Source organism: Physeter macrocephalus, chromosome 12 (assembly GCF_002837175.3).
Source record: "Physeter macrocephalus isolate SW-GA chromosome 12, ASM283717v5, whole genome shotgun sequence".
Lineage (NCBI taxonomy): Eukaryota > Metazoa > Chordata > Mammalia > Artiodactyla > Physeteridae > Physeter > Physeter macrocephalus.
In genome coordinates this window covers 40,550,629-40,564,861 of record NC_041225.1, presented here as the reverse complement: position 1 = coordinate 40,564,861, position 14,233 = coordinate 40,550,629, and the positions used below count along the sequence as shown (strand labels likewise).

At 38.7% G+C, this 14,233-nt stretch overlaps 1 protein-coding gene and 1 long non-coding RNA gene across 6 annotated transcripts in view; one reads left to right on the top strand and one right to left on the bottom strand.

Annotated features, from left to right (window-relative positions):
* Nucleotides 1–6,780, bottom strand: part of LOC114487346 (uncharacterized) — a 71,441-nt gene extending 64,661 nt beyond the window's left edge. Inside the window, exon 1 of the long non-coding RNA XR_003682382.1 lies at nucleotides 6,418–6,780. This is a non-coding gene — a long non-coding RNA (uncharacterized lncRNA). The remainder of the gene's footprint in view (nucleotides 1–6,417) is intronic.
* Nucleotides 6,781–6,907: 127 nt separating this feature from the next.
* Nucleotides 6,908–14,233, top strand: part of LDAH (lipid droplet associated hydrolase) — a 94,159-nt gene continuing 86,833 nt past the window's right edge. For all 5 annotated transcript variants that reach the window (XM_055089057.1, XM_028496563.1, XM_007127303.4 and 2 more), the window contains exon 1: nucleotides 6,908–6,995. The gene's annotated coding sequence lies outside the window, so the exon portion shown is untranslated. The remainder of the gene's footprint in view (nucleotides 6,996–14,233) is intronic.

Below are 14,233 nucleotides of genomic sequence, written 5' to 3'. Positions count from 1 at the left end.
CTTTTGACAAAATTCAACACCCATTTATGATAAAAACACTCCAGAAAGTAGGCATAGAGGGAACTTACCTCAACATAATAAAGGCCATATATGACAAACCCACAACCAACATCATTCTCAATGGTGAAAAATTGGAACCATTTCCTCTAAGATCAGGAAGAAGAAAAGGTTGTCCACTCTCACCACTATTATTCAACATAGTTTTGGAAGCTTTAGCCACAGCAATCAGAGAAGAAAAAGAAATAAAAGGAATCCAAATCGGAAAAGAAGAAGTAAAGCTGTCACTGTTTGTAGATGACATGATACTATACATAGAGAATCCTAAAGATGCTACCAGAAAACTACTAGAGCTAATCAATGAATTTGGTAAAGTAGCAGGATACAAAATTAATGCTCAGAAATCTCTTGCATTCTTATACACTAAGAACGAAAAATCTGAAAGAGAAATTAAGGAAACACTCCCATTTACCATTACAATAAAAGGAATAAAATACCTAGGAATAAACCTACCTAAGGAGACAAAAGACCTGTATGCAGAAAATTATAAGATGCTGATGAAAGAAATTAAAGATGATACAAACAGATGGAGAGATATACCATGTTCTTGGATTGGAAGAATCAACATTGTGAAAATGACTCTACTACCCAAAGCAATCTACAGATTCAATGCAATCCCTATCAAACTACCACTGGCATTTTTTACAGAACTAGAACAAAAAATTTCACAATTTGTATGGAAACACAAAAGACCCCAAATAGCCAAAGCAATCTTGAGAACGAAAAATGGAGCTGGAGGAATCAGGCTCCCTGACTTCAGACTATACTACAAAGCTACAGTCATCAAGACAGTATGGTACTGGCACAAAAAACAGAAATATATATCAATGGAACAGGATAGAAAGCCCAGAGATAAACCCATGCACATATGGTCACCATATTTTTGATAAAGGAGTCAAGAATATACAATGGAGAAAAGACAGCCTCTTCAATAAGTGGTGCTGGGAAAACTGGACAGCCACATGTAAAAGAATGAAATTAGAACACTCCCTAACACCGTACACAAAAATAAACTCAAAATGGATTAAAGACCTAAATGTAAGGCCAGACCCTATAAAAATCTTAGAGGAAAACATAGACAGAACACCCTATGGCATAAATCACAGCAAGATTCTTTTTGAGCCACCTCCTAGAGAAATGGAAACAAAAACAAAAATAAACAAATGGGACCTAATGAAAATTCAAAGCTTTTTCACAGCAAAGGAAAACATAAATAAGACGAAAAGACAACCCTCAGAATGGGAGAAAATATTTGCAAATGAAGCAACTGACAAAGGATTAATCTCCAAATTTACAAGCAGCTCATGCAACTCAATATCACAAAAACAAACAACTCAATCCAAAAGTGGGCAGAAGACCTAAGTAGACATTTCTCCAAAGAAGATATACAGATAGCCAAAAAACACATGAAAAGATGCTCAACGTCACTAATCATTAGAGAAATGTAAATCAAAACTACAATGAGGTATCACCTCACACCAGTCAGAATAGCCATCATCAAAAAATCTACAAACTTGCTGTGCCGTCCCATTCCTAACAGGCTGCAGCCCACCAACGGTCTGTGGCCCGGGGCTTGGGGACACCTGGCTTAAAGCACACTTTCAAGACCCAGCAATCCCACTACTGGGCATGTACCCTGAGAAAACCATAATTCAAAAAGAGTCATGTACCACAATGTTCATTGCAGCTCTATTTACAATAGCCAGGACATGGAAGCAACCTAAGTGTCCATCGACAGATGAATGGATAAAGAAGATGTGGCACATATATACAATGGAATATTTCTCAGCCATAAAAAGAAATGAAAATGAATTATTTGCAGTGAGGTGGATGGACCTCGAGTCTGTCATACAGAGTGCAGTAAGTCAGAAAGAGAAAAACAAATACCGTATGCTAACACATATATATGGAATCTAAAAAAAAAATGGTCATGAAGAACCTAAGGGCAGGACGGGAATAAAGACGCAGACCTACTAGAGAATGGACTTGAGGACACGGGGAGGGGGAAGGGTAAGCTGGGATGAAGTGAGAGAGTGGCATGTGCATATATACACTACCAAATGTAAAACAGATAGCTAGTGGGAAGCAGCCGCATAGCACAGGGAGATCAGCTCCGTGCTTTGTGACCACCTAGAGGGGTGGGATAGGGAGGGTGGGAGGGAGGGAGACGCAAGAGGGAAGACATATGGGGATATATGTATACGTATAGCTGATTCACTTTGTTATAAAGCAGAAAGTAACACACCATTGTAAAGCAATTATACTCCAATAAAGATGTACAGAAAAGCATTATTAGTCTTGATTGTGCAAAGCTGAGACTAGAGTCAACTTTTCTCCACAGGATCATGCCTCTTAGACCATTTAATTTAGACTATTATATTTTGTTAAATCAATCTCCTCATCTAGAATGCCATTTTCTTTCTCCTTTATGCAAATAGTAGCTATCTTTCAAGGCAGGACTCAAGAACTCCTTTCAGTCAAAAGCTCTTCTTACCCAATTTGTAGTTCAATGAATTCCCCCTCTTCTAACTCTTAAAAGCATGCTATTCAATATGGCACTTGATGATGAGCTTGTCTATAACATCAGGACAGTTTTATGTGGGATGCTCTCATTTCCTCAGCTAGAAGGAGTTACCAAGCCCAGCACAATGCTTAGGATGTTATAAAATTTATCATGTGGAACATCTCCCCAAGCATTGGGAGAAGGCCAGATGTGGGCAGCCAAAAGTCCGGGCATCCACTCAGTCCCCAGAGATACTCTTTGTGGTCCATATCTCAATTTTACCATCTGGGAAAAAAAGATTTTTTAAAAAGTGAGAGAAAAGGAAAATGAATGTGGTTCTCTGGCCTCTCTGAAATGTTACAAAAATGAATGATGCTTAAACTAAAAGTTAAGATACTTTAATAATGTCAGAAATTCAACATTTAAAAAAATTTTTTTGTTTAACGCTATCAATTTCAGTAAGGAATTCTAAAGAAGACCATAAATGAAAATGTACTCTGTGCTAATGACATGACTACTTTTTAGTTTTCAGGAACTAGACTATGAAAAGATAGGAAAGCATGCGACTCTTTTAAAAGGATCTAAATCGAAGAAAGCAGAAGTTGAACAGAGAAACCATAATAACAGAACAAGAGAATAGTAGACATTTTAGTTCCTCTGTTGTGTGGTACCCAGAATTGTGGAGAAAAATATCTCTATTGGATAATTCACAGAGAGCTAAATCATAGGCCTGGGCCTCATTAAGCTTGCTACTGAGAGTGTGAAACAAATATGTTAGTCTGGTTGGCTTGGACTGAGAATAGAATTCCTTTGCAGTTTTTAAGGACACAGCACAATGAATTTTTAAGCTATAAACTTAAAAACTAATACACATGGCTAAGCCAAAAGAAACCCAAACATTAGAGGAAAACATAAATTAGTCAATTAGCTTTCTCTCTATCAAGATTAAACACTTATCAAAAGTCACATGAAACAGTAATACAGTCATCCCTTGGTATCCACAGGGGATTGGTTCCAGGATTCTGGCACCACCAATTCCAAAATATGCAGATGCTCAAGTCTCTTATATAAAATGATGTAGCACTTATTCAGCAAATAGCAGAACGGAGGAACAATGAAACAATTGTGGGCCCTCAATCACTTCTGCAAAGTGTCCCCAGCTACTCTCTTACCTCCGCTAAAGTGTCCCCAACAGCTGTGGCAGTTTCTAGGAGCTGTTGTTAAAGATCCCTGCATAGTTGATCTGGGCCATATCAGAAATGCAAACTTTTTATTTTTTTCCTCTTCCTCTTCAATGATGTTGCCCATGAAATGGCAGGAGGCTGAGACACTACCTCCCCTGCAACTTCTTCCCTGTAAGTGCTACATGTGGTTGACAGTCTCCTTAAATCATCCCCTGTCCACGCGACACTGCACAGCTTCTCTGCTCAACAGAAGGCAGGTTTCCTTGGTACTCTGTCACAGTGGTTCCTGAGCTGCATTGCCTTGGGACCCCAAAATCTCTCAGAGATTTTGCGGGAGATTTCTTCTTTCTGCTTCCTGCCATAATGCTTCTCTTGCTAGGACTCAGACATGAATCCATACGGTTTGGGCAAAGAGGGGACCATTTATCTGAGACCATCATTCTGAACTCTGTCCTCAAACTTCTCTTTCCCTTCTAGACCTATGTAAAGCATTTAGCACAAAACTTGGCACAGTAAATGTTCAGGAAATATTAGCCATTACTCTCATTTGACAAAAGTCTCTCCTTCTAGTAATTTACATTCCTTAGAGTTCCATAATTAGAATAATTATTCTACATAAGCCTAAATTTACCTTTTGAAGCTTTCTTTCCATAAATTATTCCTTGCGATGCAGTCATGAAGTTAAACAGTCAGAAGACCCTACACTGCATCTCTTTGTGGACACTGCTAGATTAATGAAATGTGGAGTCAGCCCCTGAATGCTTTTATAATGAGTCCCCAGATGCCCCTGGAGTAGCTCAGCCTCTGGCCAACAGCCAAGTGAGGAACAGTGGCTGGCTAACAATTACGTGACTGAGCTTAGTGCTGGATTTTCCAGCCTCAGTGGAGCTTTGAGATATCTGCAGCCCTGACCAACCAGCTTGGCTGAAACCTCAAAGACTTTGAGCTCCAGGTAGGCTCTCCGGGATTCCTGACCCTCAGAAACTGTGCGAGATAATAAATGTTTTAAGCTGCTATGTTTTGGGGTAATTTGTTAAGCAGCAGTAGGTAATGAATGCACCCCTCACTCTCTTTTACCCTGCCTTTTAGTTCCTCTTCCACTGTTACTATATGTCAATGTATTTTATTTGTTTATTTTGGGTTTTGGTGAGAGCAAGTGTTTTTCTCTCTGGGTTGCCTTTGTGTCCTCTGTGCCTGGAAGAGTGTTTGGAATGTAATAGGTAGTCAATAAACATTGAATGAGTAATGAGAGTCTAAAATTCTTGTAAAAGGTGAAACTGTTTCAATTTCATTTATTGCTTTTAAATCAGTATACAATGGTCTAATTTTATAGCCATGTCTGCTTGTAGTAGACACCTTTGTGGAATGTTTGCCTGCTCACTAAAATCCCCTTAACTGTAGAAGAGGGTCCCTGTCTACAAGGTACAGTATGACCCCTAGTGCTTGCTACTGATGATTGGACAATTGCTGACAACCAGACCCAAGACGAGGCAATCAGAAAGTCTCCCCTGAGTATTTAGAATTAAAATCAAGAGCGTGAGAAAAAAGATCCTCTCTGTGTGGCTGTCCCTGTGTATCAATTAGGACAGGCTACATTGTAAGAACACCAAAAGTAACAACAGAGGTTTCTTTCTTTCTCCAAAGTATTCATCACAGGATGGTCAACAGGCTTTACGTAGCAGCAGCTACTGAAGGACACAGGCTCTTGCGACAGACATCATTCAAATGTTGCCATCACCTCACCAAAGGAAAAAGTGAAGTTTTGGAGCATCTCACACAAGAAATCAACTGCTCAGGCTGGAAGTGACACAGCATTCTCCTCACAACTCATTGGCCAGAATTACTCACATCCCCTTGGTCCCTCCCTTCCTCCACTCCCCACCCCTGAACTATAAGGGAAGTGCAATCCTAATAAGTGCCTAGAAAGTAGAAACTATTTGAACAGCAAATAATATGGGGATAATAACACAGACTGGCCAAAGGTCTGGAAAGATAGATTTAAAGAAAAAAAAAAGGAACCCCATTGGTTAACTTTTCTGGCACAGCCTTATTTAATGAAATCAGAGACACAAATCACTTGAGCAATGCACCATAAATGCATATGCAAGAATTGAAAGAACTGCTGCATTTGAACCACCCTCATCGGAATTTTGCACACATTGAGCTGTGCATTAGTAACGAGGGACAACACCTTGAACATACCATGTAATGTCACTGCAATGTAATCATTCACTTATTTTGTGCATTTGTCTATGTTTCCAAACTCTATGGTCACACATTAACACTGACTTCATTGGGGTTGCTGTGAGGATTAAAAATGAGTTGATTCATGAGAAGCTCTTAGCACAGTGAGTGGCATCTTCTAAACTCATTGGGTTAACTATTATATTTAGGAAGTAAAGTGAAAGCAGGGAAGGTAATGAAGAGGTACCAGTCAATCAATTTCCAACAACTGGTTGGAAGGTGGTGCCTATAAGAGGTACCAGTCAACTTCCAACAACTAGTTGGAAGGTGGTGCCTATCACTGAGATGTTGAATGAAAAAGGATCAAGTCTTCTCTTCCATGTGTGGGGGAGATTACTGATTTGCCACTCTACTTGTCTGCTTCTACCCTTGGCTATAAAACTACTTTGTTTTCTCTATTGCATTTTTGAACAGATATATGCCACTCACCTATTACGTGCCAGGTGCTGAGGATGCCAACAGTTCGCAAGATGAATATGACCTTTGTCTTCATGGAGCTTGGATGTGGTAAGCTCGAAATACCTCTGGAATAGGCATTTTCAGCATTTTGCTAAAGGGCCGAGTAGCAGAGGCTGGGCATATTAATGCTAATAAACAGGGCAACTGAGAACCAACTTCCCTGTGAATGTGGGGAAAGTAAGGGAAGAGATGCAACCAGTAACGTAGGAAGGGAAACATGGGCATGGGGGAGAACTGGAGAAAGGGAAGCTGAAGTGTATCAAGGATGACTAAAATAAGAGGCGGATGAAATTCAAATGAAAGGGAATTGAAAGTTCCAGCATAGCGACAGCTTCCCAGCGCTCTCGCTGGATCTGGGCCACAGGACCCAACCCAGGGTCAAAAATCTCGCAACCCCGGCCACACCACGTGTCCTAAAGGCACCAGTTCCCGCGAGCGGCGCGCGGCGCGGCGCGGCGCTGTGACGTCAGAGGGAGGCGGGACTTCCGGTCCTGGTGACGCCTAACCAAGACGGCCGCGGTAGAGCCAGCTGCCTTCTAGGCTGACAGGTGAGGACCTGCCTCCCACGCTCGGGGTGACTTTGTAGGAGAAAGGACGGCCGGGCAGGCATGCGGGAGCTGGAACTCTTCCTGTCTATGGCTCCTCGCAGAGCCCGTGCTGTCCTTAGCCAGACGGCTGCGACCGCTCGGGGGTTCGGGGCCGCTTTGGCCGGGAGCCCCTTTGGCTGCTTGCCCAGCGGGAACGTACCATTTGTACTGCTAACTGTAGCCCGCCTGTGGAGAGTCTTATGGCGGCCCCTGTGGGGGGTAAGGTCCAGGACGTTAGGCGACTGGCAGGGAGGAAGTGACTAGAAGTGACTTGAGTCTGGGCCGGGGACTCCAAAGGTCTGAGTTCTTGTACCAGCCAAGCCTCTAGCCCTGGGCAAGGCACTCTCTTCCCTCCCTGGGTCTCAGTTTCCAACCTTGTCCATTAACGGGCTCTTTTGGTTTGGAATCGAGTTTCTCATCAGGATCAACTTCCTCCCCCACGCCTTTTCCAAATTTGTTACACCAGGTATCCTTGAGAACTGACTCTTGAACCAATCTCTGAACTTGACACTCCCCTAACCAGTTGTTTGAGGTTCACTCTAGCTGCTGTAATATTTCTCCGTGGCGCCAAGGTCAAAACGGCGCTTGCTCCCTTGAATTTGGAGTGCAGAATTTTGGGGAAACAGTTGCGGCTTTTGTTGCCTCTACCGAGTGGCATGCATCATGGTATTTTTCAGAAATAGTCTGTCTCATTTTTTCTCATGAATAAAATGGGGCACATTAGTAGCCACTTGATAAGATTATTTTATTAACTGAGATAATTCATACAACACTTGGAACAGTGCTTTACGTGTAATAAGCACTTAGTAAACATCAACTCTTAAAGAATGACCCGTACACTGACTTTCACAGCTCTCTTGAAGTTCTTTGCAGCAGACACCTGGTGCTCATGCTGCTTTTCATCCACACATAGGCCTTACTGTAAACTGTCACCCTTGGGTTTTTTTAATTTTTCTACACGAGACAGGTTGCATAATTCCTTTAAGATCCATCCAAGTTGTTGAGTTTGTCAATAGTTTGTTCCTTTTTATCGCTGAGTACTATTCTATGGTATGGTTGTACCACAGTTGGTTTTACCATTCACTTGTTGAAGGACATTTGCATAGTATCCAGTTATGGGCTGTTACAAATAGAACTACTGTGAATCTTTGCTTGAAGGTTTTTCTGTGAATATGTTTTCATTTCTCTAGGAAAAATGCCCAGTAGTACAATTGTTGTGTCATAGGGTGTGCATTTAGTTAATTCATGTGATCGTATGTTTTTTCTTTAGCATCTTGATATGGTGGACTACACTGATTGATTTTTCAATGTTGAATATACATGGAATAGATCCCACATAATTCTTCTTATACATTGCTAGATTCTATTTGTTAATATTTTGTTAAGGTATAGATATGAGAGGTATTAGTGTGTAGTTTTGTTTTGGGGTTTTTTTTTTGGTTCGTTTCTTTGGTTTTTTTTTTTTTTTGGCCACACCACATGGCTTGTGGGATCTTAGTTCCCCAACCAGGGACCAGGGATTGAACCAGGCACAGGCAGTGAAAGTGCCAAGTCCTAACCACTGGACTGCCAGGAAATTCCCATGTAGTTTTCTTTTTTTGTAGTGTCTTTGTCCAGTTTTGGTATCAGGGTAATAGTATTCTGTAGGGTCTTTAGTGATAACCCTTGTTTCATTCCTGATGTTAGTAATTTGCATCTTCTTTCTTTTTCAGTGGTGGGTTATTGATTTTATTGATCTTTTTCAAAGAACTAGCACTTTATTTAATTTTTCTGTTTTCAATTTTATTGATTTTTGCTCCATCATTTTCTTCTGCTTGCTTTAGGTTTATTCTGCTATTCTTTTTTCTAGTTTCTTGATTATTAATTTGAGACCTTTTCTTGTTTCTAATGCTAGCATATAGTGCTATAAATTTCCCTCTCAGCATTGCTTTTGTTGCATCTCACAAATTTTGGTGTATTGTCTTTTCATTTTCATTGAGTTCTATGTATTCTTAAAATTTCCTTTGCAACTTCCTGTTTGACCCATGGATTATTTAGAAGTGTGCTCTTTGATTTCCAAGTATTTGGAGATTTACCTGTTGTCTTTTCTGTTACTGATTTCTAGTTTTATTCCATAATGGTCAGAAACATAAGCTGTATGATTTTAGTTCTTTTAAATTTACGTTTGTTTTATGGCTCATGATGAGGTGTATCTTGGTGAATGTTCCATGGGCACTTGTAAAGAATGTGTATTCTGCTGTTGTTGGATGTCAATTGCATGTCAATTGTATCCTGTTGGTTGATGGTATTGTTAGATTCTTCCATACATTATTGATTGTCTAGTAGTTGTTTTCATTGCTAAAAGTTTCCAACTATAATTGTGGAATTTTCTGTTTCTCCGTTTAGCTCTATTGGTATTTGCTTTATGTATTTTGAATGTGTGTTCTTCAGTGCGTACATATTTAGGATGTCTTCTTGGTGGATTAATCTTATCATTATGAAATGTCCCTCCTTGTTCAGTAATTTTCTTTGCTTTAAAGTGTACTTTATCTGATAGTTGGATAGCCATTGTTGCTTTTTTAAAAAAATAATATTAGCATGATATATCTTTTCCCATTCTTTTATTTGCAACCTACCAATGTCATTATGTTTGAAGTGAGTTTCTTGTAGGCAACATATAGTTAGGTCATGTTTCTTTTTAAATCCATTCTACCAATCTCTGCCTTTTAACCAGTATAATTAGACTATTTGTATTTAAAATAATCATTGATATGTTAGGGCTTAATTCAACCATTTTATTATTTATTGTTGTTGGTTTCCTCTGTTATCATTTTTCTGTTTCTCTTTTCTTGCCTCCTTGTACATTACTTAAATGCTTTTTAGAATTTTATTTGACTTATTTACATTCTTGAGTATATCTCTTAGTATACTTTTTTTTTCATGGTTGCCCTAGGTATGATGGTATATATACATAACATCACACAGCCTACTTTTGTAGTGACATTTTACTATCTTAAGTGAAGTGTAGAAACCTCACTTACATTTACATCCTTTTACCCTTTCCATTTTTTAAATATAATTATCAGATTTCCTCTACATACGCTGAATACCACATTAAACTTTTGCTTCAACCATGAAATATTATTGAAGAAGCTAATGATGAGAAACATAATCCATTATATTTACCACTGCTTTTACCTATTCCATTGTTCTTTTTTATCTGAAGTTAAACCTTATTCACTTAGTCCTTTCTGTTTGGAGAACTTCCTTTAAGAGACCTTACTTAAGAGGTAGATATGTTAGTGTCAAATTCCTTTAGTTTTTCTTCATTTGAGAATATCTTTATTTCTCCTTCATTCTTGAAGGATAGTAAGGATAGTTTTTTCTGATAAGGAATTTGGGGTTGAGAGTTATTTTCCTTCAGCACTTGAAAAACGTTTGCCACTTCTTCCTAGCCTCCTTGGTTTCTGATGAGAAATCTGCTGACATTCAAATTATTGTTTGCCTGTAGGTAATATGTCATTTCTCTCTGGCTGCTTTATAGATTTTTTTCTTTGTTTTTAGTTTTCTGAAGTTTGACTATGATGTGCTTTGTATTGTATTTCTTCGGTTTTATCCTATTTGGGGTTAACTCAGCTTCTTGAATCTGTAGGTTTTATGTGTTTTGCCAAAGTAAAGAGGTTTTTATCCATTATTTTTTTATAACATTTTTCAGCCCCATACTCTTTCTTCTATTTCCCTGGGACTCTGGTTATACAAACGTTGGGCCATTTGTTATTTTCCTACCAGTCCCCGAGATCCTGCTCATTTTTTTTAAAGTCTGTTTTCGTCTTGTTTAGATTTAGTAAATTCTATTGATGTGTCTTCAAGTTCACTGATCCTGTTCTGTCAATTTAACTCTGCTAGTGAACCCATCCACCAGGTTTTAAAAAATGTATTATACTTTTCAATTCTATAATTACATTTGGTTCTTAACTTTTGTAAAGTATTTTATCGTTTAAGGAGAATTACTTTGAATATCCATGTAATTTCTGAGCAAAATTAATGATAGCTGTGGATTATTTGTGCATATAAACTAATCATCTTACTCAAGATTTTAATCTTCTCAGCAGAATTATTGCTGTAATTAGTAGAAGAAAAGTGAATACATGTAATTTTTCTCTCCTTGTTTCAGGCAATTTCTTATTAGAAACCTAATAAAAGGGAAATGGGGCAGGAAATGAAGAAGGAAATTTAGGCCTTGGTAAATGGCAAATTGTAGTATCCCACTAGCAGGTGGAGTGGGAATTTTGGAATTCTAGAAAAAAGAAACCAAGAAGCAAAAATGAAATGAAAAATTTACATTTGCTTACTAAAACTTTTAAAGGAGTTTTGTGATATAGTTCCAGATTCAGAAAGCTCCCTCCTTTCCCCCTTTTTCCCTTGAATAACACTGACGATTTTAAGTACAACAGGTAACTTTCACTGGCCATACTTGAGATTTAGGTAATGTTGATTCTTGGTTTTATTAGTTCGATTTCTACCCTTACCAGATAGTTAAAAATTAATCATGGACCCAGTTGGCAGATTCATTGACATTATAGCACTGTGATTAAGAACGTATTTCCTAGTAAGTATGAAAATTTAGTATATGAAAATGTGGGGAAAAGATGATTTTTTTAAATTAAATAGGATTAGCACAAGTAGCTCTCTATTGTAAGAAAAACAAAATTGAATTCTTATATAGATGGCTTAAAAGTTAAAATGTAAAAACTAGAATAATAAAAATTAAAATAAACATCTAGGAAGCTATATGTTAAGTATAGGAGTCCAGAAAAGGGTTAATATCAGCAATATACAAAGTTGTCTCACAAACCAATAAGAAAATGATAAATAACCCACTTGGAAGTCAGGCAAAGGATATGAATAGACAATTCACAGAAAAGAAAGTCCAGAAGACCAGCAAACATGAAAAGATGTTCAAATATACTAGTAGTCAGAGAAATACAAATTAAAGAGTGAGATATTTTATACCCAAAGACTACAAGAATTAAAAGTAATGGTACTGCTTATTGATGATAGGATTGTAGTGTTTCCATTCCCCTCATCTTTAGCATCAGAGTCCAAGTCATCTTTGTCACTTTCCCTTCCCTAGATTCCCTTACAGAATTATTACCAAGACTTTAGTCTCTCATTCACTCCTTTCCCACTCTTGCCCTTATTTCTTGCTTAGGTTATTTTGATAGCTTCCAAACTCTAGTGAAATCTTGTGTTTTTTCTGTCTTTCACAATCTTCTTAATATAATTTGAAAGGGTCTGCAGAACTAAAATCTTTGTTTAACCTATTTTGACAGATTGTGTTTTCCAAAGTTGGCCACAACAATAACTCCCATACCACTTACTATTCATATGATATGATACTTCCCTTATTTAGAGAGGTCCATTTTGCTCACCTTGCATATGGGTGAGCTTGTGGCTAACATGGAAGTAATGCTGTGTGACTTCTGAGACTAGGTCTTAAAAAGGTGATGCAGTTTCAGTCTGGTCCTCTTGAGACAATTGCTCTTGGAACCCAGTTCTCATGCTCTGAAGAAGCCCAAAATAGTCCATGTGGAGAGACCATACAGAGTGGACATGTATAGATATTCCTGGCCAGCAACCTATCTGAAAGCAGCATCAGTCATCAGACATGTGAATAAAGATACTTCCAGAGGACTGTCACTTCCAGAGGACTGTCACTTCCAGAAGACTCTTGCCCCCAGTGTACATATCACACCCACCAGTGACCACAGGAGAATCAAATAATAATATTAATAATAATAAAGATAAATAAAATAAATAATAAAATAAAAAACCATAGTACAGCCCTCATTGACGGCAGTGGGAGAGGACGGGCTGCCCCGAGTGTGGTCCTTGCCTGGATTTTGACACAGCAACTTTCTGTATTGAGCACTTTGTATGAATTGTGGGCTTCCCTTTCTCAAGGTGTGGGTATTTATTCTGTAATCTGTCTAGTGCACACATTGAAATCCAACTTCTAATAAACATAATGGTGCATCCCCCCTCCCCTGCCCACATTAAAAAGTCTCCTCAGCTAAGGCCCCAGATATTACAGATTAGAGATAGGCTATTCTTGCTATGCCCTTTCTTAATTCCTGACCCGCAGAATCCATGAGTATAATAAAATGGTTGTTTTGGGCTTCCCTGGTGGCGCGGTGGTTGCGCGTCCGCCTGCCGATGCAGGGGAACCGGGTTCGCGCCCCGGTCTGGGAGGATCCCACGTGCCGCGGGGCGGCTGGGCCCGTGGGCCATGGCCGCTGAGCCTGCGCGTCCGGAGCCTGTGCTCCGCAACGGGAGAGGCCGCAGCAGTGTGAGGCCCGCGTACCACAAAAAAAATAAAATAAAATGGTTGTTTTAAGCCACCAAGTTTTGGAATAATGCAGCATGAATAACTAGAACACCCATATAATGTATATAATCTTGGTGTTTGTGACTAATGACAGCTATCTTTCTTCCTATCCAATCTATATATATTTATTTCTCTTCTGTGTCTAATTACATTGGCAGAGACCTCAAGTACACTGCAGAATAGAAGTGTTGATAGCAGACTTTCTTGTCTTGATGTCAAACTCAGAGGTGCTTTCAGTATTTCACCTTTAGTAAAATATCTGCTGTAGGTTTTGTTGTTGTTGTTTTTGCTGTAGGTTTTTTATAGATTCTTAGATTCTGTAAAAGATAATCCCTCTATTTCTTCTTTTTTAAGAGTTTTTCATGACTGTATTGTATTTTATCAAGTGTATTTTCTATATTGGTTGAGATGATTATATATCTTTCTCCTTTTTTCTACTAATGTGTTACATTGATTACATTTTGAATGTTTAAACAACCTTGCATTTCTGATTTATATACAATTTGGTTGTCATGCATACCCCTTTATGTATCACTGAATTTGGTCTACTAATATTTCGAATAGAGTTTTTGCACCTATGTTTCTGAGAGAGGTTGTCCCATATGTTTCCTTTCTTATAACGCCCTTGTTAGGTATTATACCAAGGTTTACTGGCCTCATAAAATGAGTTGATAAATGGGCCCTCTTTTTCTGTTCTCTGGCCAACTCTGTAAGATTGGTATTATTTCTTCCTTAAGTGTTGACTCTCATCTGGACTAGGAGTTATGAATTCAATGTCTGCTGGATGTAGGACTATAAAGATGTTTCTAGCCTTTTTGTGTTTGTTTCAAAA